The sequence below is a fragment of the Orcinus orca genome, chromosome 6, assembly GCF_937001465.1.
Source record: "Orcinus orca chromosome 6, mOrcOrc1.1, whole genome shotgun sequence".
Lineage (NCBI taxonomy): Eukaryota > Metazoa > Chordata > Mammalia > Artiodactyla > Delphinidae > Orcinus > Orcinus orca.
This window is the reverse complement of record NC_064564.1, coordinates 44,419,999-44,433,825: the sequence shown is the minus strand read 5'-3', so window position 1 is coordinate 44,433,825 and position 13,827 is coordinate 44,419,999.

Below are 13,827 nucleotides of genomic sequence, written 5' to 3'. Positions count from 1 at the left end.
TAAGAAAATAACCATCTCTTCAGAATTATATAAATTCCACTTCTGATGGTATGTAGAAGATATTATGATGGGGCTTACTCTGGTCAAAGGAAAATAAGAAAAATGACCTCTTTTTGTGATATCCTTAAAAAATTAAACTCTTACAGTGATATTCTTACATGAGTAAGGACAAATACAAATTAAAAATAAGAGGCTTAATTCTTCCCGTTGAAAATACAGGAAGAGGGCTTCCCTGGTGGCGCAGTGGTTGAGGATCTGCCTGCTAATGCAGGGGACACGGGTTCAAGTCCTGGTCTGGGAGAATCCCACATGTCGCAGAGCAACTAGGCCCGTTCGCCACAACTACTGAGCCTACGAGTCTGGAGCCTGTGCTCCGCAACAAGAGAGGCCGCGATAGTGAGAGGCCGGCGCACCGCGATGAAGAGTGGCCCCCCACTTGCCACAACTAGAGAAACCCCTCGCACAGAAACGAAGACCCAACACAGCAAAAATAAATTAATTAATTAATAAACTCCTACCCCCAACATCTTCTTTAAAAAAAACAAAAAGAAAATACAGGAAGAGATTTCCCTCCCCTTTTTGGCTTTGGGCATTTACTTTAGAAAATGTTCTAATTATAAATACTTTAATTGTATATCAATTGTTTTGAAAACTAGATAGGCCTCTTGGCAGCTTTATAATCCAGGAATGTTTTCCCCAAAGATCAGAGAGCCATTTGTTTGAAATGTAAATATCAAGGGAGATAGCACCCTTGTCTGCCAGTTTCTGGGGGAGGGTAGGAGCCTACTTTCGGTTGGTGCCTTGCTCTAAATTGTCAAATTATCTCCTTATACCTATAAAGGTATAGGACATGTTCCTCCCCCTGGATAAATCCAATTAAGCTAACACAGATGGTCACTCCAATTACCAGGTTAAGTCAGGATGACACATTGTGCTGTCAAGTCCTCTTACTTGAGGACTAGTTATGGTTTAACTTCAAAACATGCATGTAATGTACTATCTGCTTGGCTGTCTAAAAGGGTGAGATTTCTTTGTCTTTGCAGTCTCTTGGAGGATTGCCTGTGATGTGCATCATACTCTGGTTTAATGCTTATTCAGTAATAAAACTGTTTTCTTTTTCTTCTCTCTACCTTTGTGGAAAGAATATCTGAGTTGGAAGATTTTTTAAATTCTATTTCCCCAACATGTCAGTTAATGGAATTCCTGCTTTCCGAAGTCTAGGAAGAGAACTTAGAAACACCAAACAAAGTTAACTTCCCTAAACTGGGGTAGACAAAAGCATAAAAAAATTTTTAATAGCCTTTCATATTGTATTTGTGTTTTAATTGTCCTATTTTTAACTATACCCCAGTAGACGAAGCTATTATGATTTTAGTGTCATGGGGATGCATTTGTAAAGACAGCTAAACCACCAAAAAAGAGAAAGGAAGGAAGACAGAAAAGGAAGGAAGGAAGGAAGGAAGGAAGGGAGGGAGGGTGGGAGGGAGAGAGGGAGGGAGGGAGAGAGGGAGGGAGGGAGAGAGGGAAAGAGGGAAGGTTGTTTTGGGGAAAGTAAAGGGCTAAATGCTAAATTCCAATTTCACTTGGTTTGTAACTGCCAAGAGATCACAGTATCTCCATCTTTAAAGAGAAGATAACATTATCTACTCCACAGTTTATTTTGTTACATAAATATACAAAGGTCAGTCTCTCCAGTAACCCCTTCTGGATACCTCATTCCAATCACAGCCTTCTCTTTCAAAAATAACCACTGTGCTAACCTTTATAGTAATTCCTTCCTTGATCTCCTTTCTGCTTTTTATCACCCAAGTATGCATCCTTAGACATTACAGTTTCATTTCGCCCATTAAAAAAAAAAGTATGTCTCTTAGGTTTCTTGTAATCTATAGTTGTCCCCTCCATCTCTTTCTTACAGGTTTCCGTTAAAAAATAAAGGCCATTTAACCTGCAGGTTTTCCCACAGTCTGGATTTTTAAAAAAATATTATAAACTCTTTAACATGCTCTATGTCCATTGTATTTCTTGCTTGATCAGACTCAAGCTTAATTCCTTTGACAAGAATGAAGATGGGGTCATTTCTTTAATCAGGAAGCAGATAAGGCCTAGTTTTCTCTCCTTTTGTGATGTTAACAGCCACTGATGCTCATTGCAGATTCATTTATTCACTGGAAGGGCAAAATAGTGGTATTTGCATTCTATCATTTTGTTTTAATTTACTAACTGATATGATTTTATAAGGAGACATTTTTCTTATAAAGAGAAGCAATCCTTTTTTAGCTACCCAGAGTTATAAAAATATGGCAAGAGGAAAATAAGTGTTCGACATTTTCTTGTTATTTGCTAGTTTACAAGAAAATGAACTGGTCCCCTCTCATCCTGAAAAGGTAACTGATTGGCTTTTTAAAATTCTGAACTCATGAATTTCAACATATTGTATAGGTTTTAATACAATGAAATTGATATCTTAATCGAAGCCCAAGTTGTTCTATCTTTAAATTGGTTCCTGGGTCCTTTTGACATTATCTTTAGAGTGTTGATAGATTCCTTGCTGTCTGATGTGGCAGGATGTTCCACACTTACCTTCTACATTTTCTGCCCCAGACCCAGGATCAACTGCTCCCCAGGAAGCACTGGTTTCTTTTAGCGGGAAATGGCATTTCAAGCCTGCGAAACTGAGCAGTAAGGATGATTACTAGGGGGTTGTCATTATATCTAAACCTGTTTGGTAGACAGACTGAGAAATACACACATACACACAATGCATGTATATGTGTTCATATACACATTTAATTTTTAAATATAAGTCATGTCATGAGTTTATTCTGGTATTTCCAATTTAAGTACACAACTTTACTGAACTTTTTCTATATTATATCTGTATCTTTTTCTACACTGAGAATCTTGATTCCCATAAGTACATGACATGACAGAACTGGAATATCCCATAATTTCTCATTTGCTTTATCCAATACTATACACAGAAGACATATGTGGTAGTTAACAGTACACATGTAACTCATTTTTTCCACAATAAAAATGCTTTCAAAGACACGGGGATAGAATTAGAGTAGTCTATAATTTGTCATTTGTTTTATCCTATAGTATACAAATAGCAGTGTGAATGTCACAATACTATCATCACCAATTTAATCTTGGACAGAGTTATTTTTGGTATATGTTATCCCTATTCTCCCTATTTTTTAAAAATTTAATGGTTGTTCTATATCTACATTGTCAAATATACAGCCATAAATATGTGTTCACTCTCTTTTAGTTATAATTTTTTAAATTTATTTATTTATTTATTTATTATTTTTGGCTGCATTGGGTCTTTGTTGCTGCCCGTGGGCTTTCTCTAGTTGTGGCGAGTGGGGGCTACTCTTCATTGCAGTGCACAGGCTTCTCATTGCCGTGGCTTCTCTTGTTGCGGAGCACGGGCTCTAGGCAGGTGGGCTTCAGTAGTTGTGGCTCGGGGCTCTAGAGCGCAGGCTCAGTAGTTGTGGCACACGGGCTTAATTACTCCGTGGCATGTGGGATCTTCCCGGACCAGGGCTTGATCCCATGTCCCCTGCATTGGCAGGTGGGTTCTTAACCACTGCACCACCAGGGAAGCCCTCTTTTAGTTATAATTTAATCTTAGTTCTATAGGTAAGTATATATTTAATGTCCACCACTACTTTTTTTTAATAATAACTTAATTTTTAAAAAAAATTATTTATTTTATTTATTTTTGTCTGCATTGGGTCTTAGCTGCGAGACACAGGATCTTCACTGAAGCATGCAGGATCTTTCATTGTGGCACGTGGGCTCTTCGTTGTGGTGTGTGGGCTTCTCTCTAGTTGTGTTCTGCGGGCTTCTCTCTAGTTGTGTTCTGCAGGCTCCAGGGCACATGGGCTCAGTAGTTGTGGGGCACAGTCTTAGTTGCCCTGCGTCCTGTGGGATCTTAGCTCCCTGACCAGGGATCAAACCTGTGTCCCCTGAATTGGAAGGCAGATTCTTTACGACTGGATCACCAGGGAAGTCCCTATAATAGCTTTATTTATTTGTTTTTTTGACTTTTTGACTTTTACTTTTTTATACAGCAGGTTCTTATTAGTTATCTCTTGTATACTCTCCCAATCTCCCAATTTATCACACCACCACCACCACCACCACTACTTCTTAATATCAGTCTTTCTCTGGGCATTTTGCTTATGTGAAGCTTTCCTCCAGTAGATTCTTCAGGAAGACCTCAGTAAGAAATATTCCCTTAGTTCTTACATTTTGATAAATATTTTTTATGACTTTTATACTTGAACATAAGTTTTACTGGATAAAATATCTCTGGCTCACATCTTTATTTCCCTGAATATTTTAAATGTTACTCTACATTTTTTTTGGTAAGAAACCTTTGCTGTTAAAAATTTTGATAGCAATCCAATTTAATTTTCCCTTTAAGTCATATGCTTTTTTTTCCCTAGATGCCCAAAGAAATTTTAACTTTTAAACTTCATACTTTTATTAGAAAATTTTGATTTTGGATATACAAGATCATAATTTTCAGGGACAAAGCCTACTATTTAAATATATATCTTCAAGGGTTTTTTTCCAACATTTTCTTGAATTATAATGCTTATAATTTATGCTTGGTTCACTTTTCAGGCATTCCTATCATCTATAGAATAAATCTTCTTTTCCTATCTTTAATCTTTTTTGACCTCTAATTTTCTAAAAGGATGTTCTTCTGCACCTTATTCTAATTTTTAGTAAAATATAATTCTAATTTTTAATATAATTTTAATTTTGTACATTAATATTCTGTTGCTCATTACTTTTGCCCTCATTACTTTTCTGTTGCTCATTTTTATGTTAGTTTCCTTAAAACTTTTAGGAGGAAGCTTACTCTAGAATGATTTCCTAACTTCACAGAGCTCCCTCTTCTGTTGTATTTGAGTAGTGTGACACATATGGTGGCTTGCTTTCTGAAATTTATAGTTCTACCTCCTTTCAGCTAGACATTTTTCTTTTTAACGCCACTGTTTCTGTCCAGTTCTGTGTTGATTCCACTCCCAGAAGTTTCTTTTCAGTGTGGGGCACTGCTGAAGAGTGCTCTGACTGTTCAATTTTGAGAGTTCACTAAATCTAAATCATTCCAGTCCCTCCAGAGCATCTTACTGTGTGCCACTTGCACTCACTTGCGATTGGAGTGGGTAAAACCCCATTTCTTTTTTTTTTTTTTTTTTTAGCAGCTATTCTCAGATTGATCCACTGTCCCTTCCAGGTAGTACCTACGACTCTCTGGGGGTTCTCCTATTATAGGTCTTCAGTCTTCCCACTGGTTCTCTCTACTTCTTGCTGCACAGATGCTCATACCATACACATCTTGTGGCTACTGGTATCTTATCCGCACCTGCTTGTAACTCCCTTGTAAATGTTATCCACAGATTCTTGCTTTTGCTATCTAGTCACTCTATCATTTAATATGGGGATTTGATAAAATACAAAAGTATGCTTCCACTATTACCCTGTTTTCCTAGAATTCCACACTGTAGGCTTTCATTATGTGTCGAATCAGACTTAATTGAATAACAAAATGAATGATAAGTTAGGAAAATTCTCTGTAAACCATACATTTTTATCAAGAGATACTGGCATAAATTATACATTATTTATGCAAATACACACATGTTGATATATTGTATGGCATAAGAGAAAATAGGACATATGGGGAAGAGAGAAATGTGATTGTCATTTCTTTGCGATTGTCATTTCTTTCATGAATTTTATAAGGAAGAATTGGTAGATGTTTATAGAAGTCATTGTTAGATCAAAGGATAGAATCTCTGCCATTAGCTTCACTCCCCTTTACTCTGGTTTTGTGTATTCAAAATCATACTAGCTTAATGGAAAAACTAAAAGACATTGATTTAGTCATAGACAAGGATCAACTGTTCTCATTAGCCAGCTTTTAAGGCCATTCATTAGCTGTCAACCTGATCTTATCGTTAAGTCTTACACATTGCCTAACTACCCATTGGTCTCACCTTCAAAGGAAACACTCTGAGACTTATTCTCCTTTGATTTGCACATTGAAAATTCCCCCTCTTTTCCTGGGGTCAGCTAATATAGTTCTGTAGAAAGATCCTGCAAATGAGCACCAGTTCATTAAAGGATCAGCCTCATGAGTTAAAATCAATGAGAATAAATATCAAGTGAAAAAAACACATTTTGGTAGAAATAATCTGCATTAAGAGAAATGGTGCTAAAATCTCTTCCAACATTGATCAATTACCTTCTAGCATTTACTATCACAGATAGGATATCTGATGCTGGTCTGGCTATCTCTTTCTGTGACTGAGACCTCCCCCCTTTTCTCTTTGTGTTTTTCTTTTTTGTGAGGGCAGGTAGCACATACATCAAAAAGTATGAGGTGCGGAATCACCCAGACATTATTTAGTGCCTCACTAAATAAAAAGTCACTTAGAAGTTGTGGGACCCAAGGGAACTTACTTAATCTCTTTAATCCTTAATTTTCTCATCAATAAAATGGTAATAATAACAGTACCTAACATTTGGAAAGTTGTGAAGTTCAGTGCTTTGATGTGTTTAAAGCAGTTAGTAGCAAGCATTTAGAAGAGATCACCTATTAGAATGCTTTATTATTATCATTACTATTAGCTTTAATCTTTAGAATTCAGAAATTTCTCTAGGATATATCTAGGTACAGATCTCTTTAGTAACTATGAATAGTTTGGCAAAACCTTACATTTATACTTATCAGAGTATTTTTCACGTTTTATTGGCATAATATTCTCACTTATCTATAGTTCTGAAAGAACTGAATGCTCTAGGAAGGCAGGGATTTTATCTACCTTGTTAACTATTACAATTTATACCTAGCACAGTACCCTACAGACACTCATTGAATATGTGTTGAATAAATGGGAAAATGAATTAACAATTTATTTTCTCAAATATCTAGATATGAGAAAGGAAATGCCTGAATAACAAATGGGGAATCACTATAGCTCATCTGTAAGTTAAGACACAAAATTCAACTGAGTACATTTGAAGAGCTAATTGCCTGTATTCAACGATGCATAATCAGGCAGCATCTCATGTAGCGAATCGAAAAGAGCTCCAAGGAGCTGTACAAAATAGAAGACTTTTATAAGCAAAAGGAGGTGGGGCAAGGAAGTTATTCTAGCAAAGAGTTAATTGTTTCAGGCAAGGTCATCTTCCTTTGGGGAAAGGTCAGGATATATCAGGCAGATTACCTCACTAGTGTTGACCGGGTAATTCCAGACTGACTAGTTAGAGGTCACATTCCTGGGAGAGGCTACAATTGTTAACTACCTTAAGTATTAGGTCTTAGTTCACTAATGTGGGACTTAGCACAAGTGACTCCATTTTGGGCCCGTCATTTCTTTTTTTAACAATAATAATAAATCGGCAGCTGGTTTATACACCTTGCCTTGTAAGGTTGATTATTGTAAGTAACCTTGTTTTGGTCTCCTTTGAGTAACTGGTACAATCCAGCTCCTCATCCTGTAAAATCCAGTCGGATCCCTGTCTCAAGGAATGCATTCATAGAGACATGCCTCTGGAGGCACTGCCTGAGCAGTTCTCTGGCTTTCTTCCTTCTGACATCTTTACTATTAGTTGAACCCCTTTTGAAAATCAGTCCTCTCAGGCAAGAAACTCTGTAGCTATCCACTGAAGACCAGTTGCATGTATGTAACATCAGCATCACTTTGGGCTACTTATGAGCACACATGAATAAGTAGTAAAATGAGACCACAGTTTAGCAATTCTTTAGGAAATGAATGGGAAACCATGCTCCAGGCAGTTATTGATATTACTAAATGGCCCTTGAAAATCACCCATTGGAACTGAAAGCATACGCTATTTCTTCTACGGCTTGCATTTTCTTTAACTCTCATTTTTTTAGACAGTACTATATACCCGTTCTTGCTTAGGAGTGATAGGCTTTGTAAGCTAGGCAGAAGTATACTGGATACACCCTGCCAGATGATACTGTATAAAAAGCTGACTTCAAAACTGCATGCCACAGAGATAAATATAAATAGTCAAGGACGAGTTCTGAGGCTTAAATAGTTAAGTAATATGCTTACAATGGGAGTACTATTAATCTATAAGGTAAACTCGGACCTTTTTAATCCAACTCACTCACAATGGCATGTCACTGAAATGGAGCTGGGACTCAAACCTCTTGTTTTTAAACTCCTTCCACAATATCATGCTGCCTTCAGAGAGGAGTGAGCAAATGCTATAAAAACAATAATAATAATAGTGATAGTGATAAAAAATTTGAATGCTCAGTTATGTTAAACATAAGTATAAAGCAACAAAACTGACCTACATACAAAGATGTAGTATTTGAAGGACAGCTATTTGTATAGGATGAGGGGATAATGTGCATTGTTTATACAGGAAAAGAGAGATCAGCGTGATGATGATGATGATGATTTTTGCTGCTAATGTGGTGAAATTTCAACATTTTCCTATTTAATGGTGGGATGCACACCAATTAATTCCTTCCAAATCCCAATGCCAGAAGCCTGCATCTCCAAGCTTTTAGGTTTATCCATTATTCATGCACATATTTACACAATATCATTGATTATTCACTGTTTGGTCAAATAGTAAGATGATATTTTGTTCTCAATGAAAACCCATGGCAAATCCTGGAAGTACCAAAACTGGATTCTGGAGGGGAATATATAGAGAGCAATTTAACTAGGGAGAGGGTCAAACATGAAGAAATGAAAAGCGTCTTATGTTAAATGTAGATGTTTTTCAGTCATCAAGAATCCTGTGGAACTCAGACTATATCTGGGTGCAAATCTACGGATAATTATTTATTTAAAAGAAAACTCAGTTTATCTTAAAAATTACGAAATGATATAATAACCATGTAATGGATACTTTTGTAAATATAAGTGAGCTTAAACTTTTCGATAGGTTAAAAGAAATTTTATGTGTGTGAACCAAATATCACTTCAGTTTATTTATACATATATAATTTAATTTAATATATATTATCTTACTTTTTGTAAAGCCAAAACTTAAAACATTTTAAGTAGCTGTGGGCTTGCTCTTTCTATGTTTATTTTGATAATAGAATATATGAGCTGTATAGCAAGAACAACTTCCTTTTCTCATAAAGGTTTTCTATACAACATAAATATCTAAACTATGGTGGAATAAGTTTGGATAAGTCTTCCTAAAACAATTTTCTGAACAGAAAAAAAAGGTGGATTCCTCCTGAAATGAAATACACATTTTGTATTTTTTGTTAGTTGAATTTGTTTGGCCAAATGACAGGAGGTACGCCACAAAAATATCATGCTTGTTTCCAGAGCAAAAATTAGGATTTCTTCCTATACACACACACACATATATAGGCATTATATATATATATATACACACATATATATTATAGAAAAATGAGAATAGTGTATTTCCTTGATTTATAAGTGATATTGACGTGTATGTTTAAAAAGACAAATGTTCAGAGTTCAGTAACTCTAAAGTAAAATAAAGCAGAACAATTAAAGTTTCCTAGAGGTCACTAAAACCAGACTACAGATTGAATGACTGCATTTCTGCTAAATCCGCAGAGGGAGCAGAGTTAATCTGCGATCTAATATGCAGTGATAAAGAGCCGAAATAAACTCTATTTTCAGGAATATCCAAATTATAACATGGAGCATTGCAAAATTCAAACTTAAACTCGGGAAAGAATCAACAAAACTGTGGGGTTTTCAAATAAAATTAATAAAAAAAGAAAATTAATGTTTCCCCTATGTATAACAGCTGTGTATATTCATTCAAAATGAAGCCACTGGATCCTAACCTTTGCTCCTTATGTGTTTTGCGTTTCAAGACCACATAGGAGTAAAGTGTGACTAAGCCAATTACTTGTGAACGCTTTTATCGTACATCTGGGAACAAACATGTTAATTGGGTTGTTGCTTCCCAGCATTACACAGCTGTACCATCACTTGATTTTGAGGAAGCAGTGGCTTAGTTCCTTCAGACAGGAATCATTTCCATTCATGTATATCACTCCTATGTGTGCCAGGTTTCACAGCCCAAAGAATAGTGGAAACATCTGCACTTAGTTTCTGGATCCTTAGAATTAATGGCCTGCATCACAGTTTCCTAAATGGCATTCTAGCCTCTTTAAATACTAAGTGGAACTCAAGAGATATAGGTCTTTGGTCATTTATGTCCTAGGTGCCATGGGGAAGGACACAGATCTCTTTCAGCATCAGATACCCTGAGCCTTAAACGAGATAACTGGACGATGCAGTCTCAAATATCTTAAGTCTAATGTTCTCCCGAGAAGAAGAATTGCATGATTGAGTTCTTCTAAGAACTATTAAAGAAATAATTTTCATGATTGATAACAACTGGTACCTCCAAGCTTATTCTCCATATATATTGGTCATTCTGAAATTTTATGAAATTTTGTAATATTTCATACATTGGGGAAAGAACTTTTTTAAAAAACCTGATTGGTTATGCCATTAAAGTCTACTAGTGATTTCTTTAAAGAGCAAAAGGGAAAAAATTGAAACAGCATATATCTCTAATTTTGCTTCAAAATCCAGAAGAATATTTGAGATGCTTGAGAAAGGGAATCAGCAATCACTTTGTCACCATCACCCGGCTTGCAGGAAGCACTCAGAGTAGGTGTTTGATGGATCCACCAAATAAATAGTCAGCTTGTTTATTAATGACCTGATGATGACCACAGTTTGGGATTCTGAAGAAGTCGGTTTATGAAATCTTTTTGTTATAGGTCAAAATCTACCCATGAATGAGCCCCTAGCTTTTGTGGAGAAGTGAGCTGTTGTAGTCCTTATGGTAGGAAAGTGCCCGCCATAGGGAGAAAAGGGAGAGAAGGTAGCGAAAAGGAGGCTATCATGATTTCTTCTCTCTCCTTTTCTTTCTGCCTCTTACATTGTATGTGCTAGCCTACAAATCAAATTAAGAAAATATTTAATGCAAATTTTGAATTAAAGTAATTGACCCCAAATTTTAACATTGAGAAATAGTCTCTTAATAGCCCTGCCTTTCCTATAGAATTATTGAGAAAACTAAATAATGCATGGAAATTTCAAAAAGGCCAAGAGGATAGTTATTCATATTCAGTATTCAAGTGTTACTAAGTTGACCAATAGCTGTAATTTTTCCATAGATTATTTACATCTTCTCAAAAGGAAAAATGTATAAGGAGATATTTTAAGTAGGTGAGTCTCCTGAACCACTTTCCTTCCATATGCTTTCCCTTCCTCTAGACATTCCACAAAAATTATTAAGGGCCTGACGTGCTAGGTACCATGTTAGGCTCAGGGAATGCAATGAGGAGATAAAGAGACACTGTCCTGCACTCATAGAGGCTACTGTATATGAGAGAAGATTGTCAATCGTAAATAAGCAATAATGATGAAATGTGATTCATGCCAGGATAGGGTAGTATAGAGACCTCAGTAGCCCCAGTAACACAGATGCCTCTTCCCTTTTCTGTCAATTTGTCATATACAAGTTACTCAATAAATATGTATTGAGTTACACATTTGAGCAGCTGAGACTGAATGAAAACAATCATCCTTGAAGAAGAAAGGGAAGCAGATAGTTTAAATACTTTTTTAAATGCTGATATCTTCACAGATTGCCAAGTACCTTGGTGAAAGGGCCTTATTGCAAGATACTCAACCACCAATCTCTACTCACAGGAACTAAAATCTCTACAGCATTTTGTGAGTTGTTGAATGGAGCAAGTGCTCAAGAGAGATGAGAAGATCCGGTACAGGAAAAACAAAATTTACTTCAGCCCAAGCTGTGCAGCAGTGAGGTAGCTTTTGCCCATAAGTTCTCCAAAAATATACATTTTGGTTTCATTATTTCAATATGAGGAAGTTATAGGCAAAGGGTGCCCTACTTTGGGGAAATAGGTGTATAGGCACATGCAGAGTATGATCTTTCACAAAGATTTTTTTTTCTTTTTTTGGTCTAGAGACAGAAAAGAGGACAGGGAAAATCTCATGAAATGGCACGGAGATTTGTTGGAAATTTGTGACCCATCATGTCTGGGTTGCTTTCATTAAGTCTTGTCCATAACTGTGCTTGCTCTGATAAACTGACAAAACAAGTAACTTCCACATGTAGGATGGTTCATAAATTCAAGGTATTGAATGCATGTTTATTTTAAAATCCTGATTTATCTCTTTCTGACAGCACACCCCACAATTCCGTCTGGCTTCTTGCTACAGTAGAGAGCAATCATGAATGTCAAGTTTTGATGGGCACCAGGAGGACCATTCTCCATAGTCCACAGTCCATGTGGGTCTTTCTGATATGACTGATTGTGGCACAGAGCCATTCTTCATATAAAGGCTAATTGCTTCAGCAATTATCTATTACTGAATGGTTGAGTGTGACTCCACATTTCTGACTCCTACTTAAGCAAGCAGTTCCTGTGTTAGGTTAATTTATTTCCCCCCTCTCTTTTTAACTAGTATATATTTATTTTATTTTTATCTTTCATATTTAGGGAAAATGTTTCCTCTTGCCAATCTAGGTGAGATTTGAGCAAGGCCTTCATAAGTCATAAAGAACAGGATGGATGGACCAAAGAATGTATGTGAGTTGTTCTCGCATCAGTAACTCAGAGAAAATATTCTTATGGCAAGGTTACAAATCACTGTGGTCAAGGAAACAAGGGAAATGTTGTATGGCTTGTCGTCAGCTCTATCTTTTAATGCTGACACCACTCTGAGCGAGCCAACACTGTAAGGTTATTTTCCAAATTTAATTCTCTTAAAAGCGCCATTGAGTTGGACTAGATCCTGATGAAATGCAAGAAGTTAAGCAAAACTAGAGAACTGCATACAAATTATTTTCAGCTCATTTAGAAAGGCCGGAGGGTGAGCACAGGGGCAAACTTACTTTAGAAAAGAGAAAAGAGGTCTTTTAGGGCTTCCCTGGTGGCGGAGTGGTTGAGAATCTGCCTGCCAATGCAGGGGACACGGGTTCAAGAGGCGGTCTGGGAAGGTCCCACATGCCGCGGAGCAACTACGCCCGTGAGCCACAACTACTGAACCTGCGCGTCTGGAGCCTGTGCTCCACAACAAGAGAGGCTGCCATAGTGAGAGGCCCGCACACCGCCATGAAGAGTGGCCCCCACTTGCCGCAACTAGAGAAAGCCCTCGCACAGAAATGAAGACCCAACACAGCCAAAATAAATGAATAAAATTAAAAGAAAAGAAACTTGTTTAAAAAAAAAAAAAGAAAAGAGGTCTTTTACATAAGACTGCTCTTGATGAAATACCTTAGGGCCAAGGTTAGAATTTTTCAACTTGCTTTGCAAAAACAAAACAAAACAAAATGTCTCTGTGTTCTCTTGAAGTAACTGTTCGGTAGCTAGAAAAGGAATTTTTAATTTACCATTTTCATATGAAGTGGCTTTGAGCTAGAAGAAGCATCTGTTGAGAACATAGGAATATTACATTGAAAAAGAGTGAATACAATAAAGCTTTAGATTCAGAAAGTATTAAATATTTTGCATCTAGACAATCTATAGCTATGCATGGAAGAGAAAGAAAAAAAGTTACTTCCACTCACATTCACATGGGAGAACAGACAAAACAGGAACAATAGAACCCAGTTCTCCCATCATTAAATACTTGACTATACGATCTTTTAAATATGCTTGTGCTTTAAAACTTTAAAAAAGCTTCCAATGAATCTGTTGTATAACATTACTTAATTCCCAAAGCTAAATAAATCTATCAGTTTTACCATAATTCAGGCAAG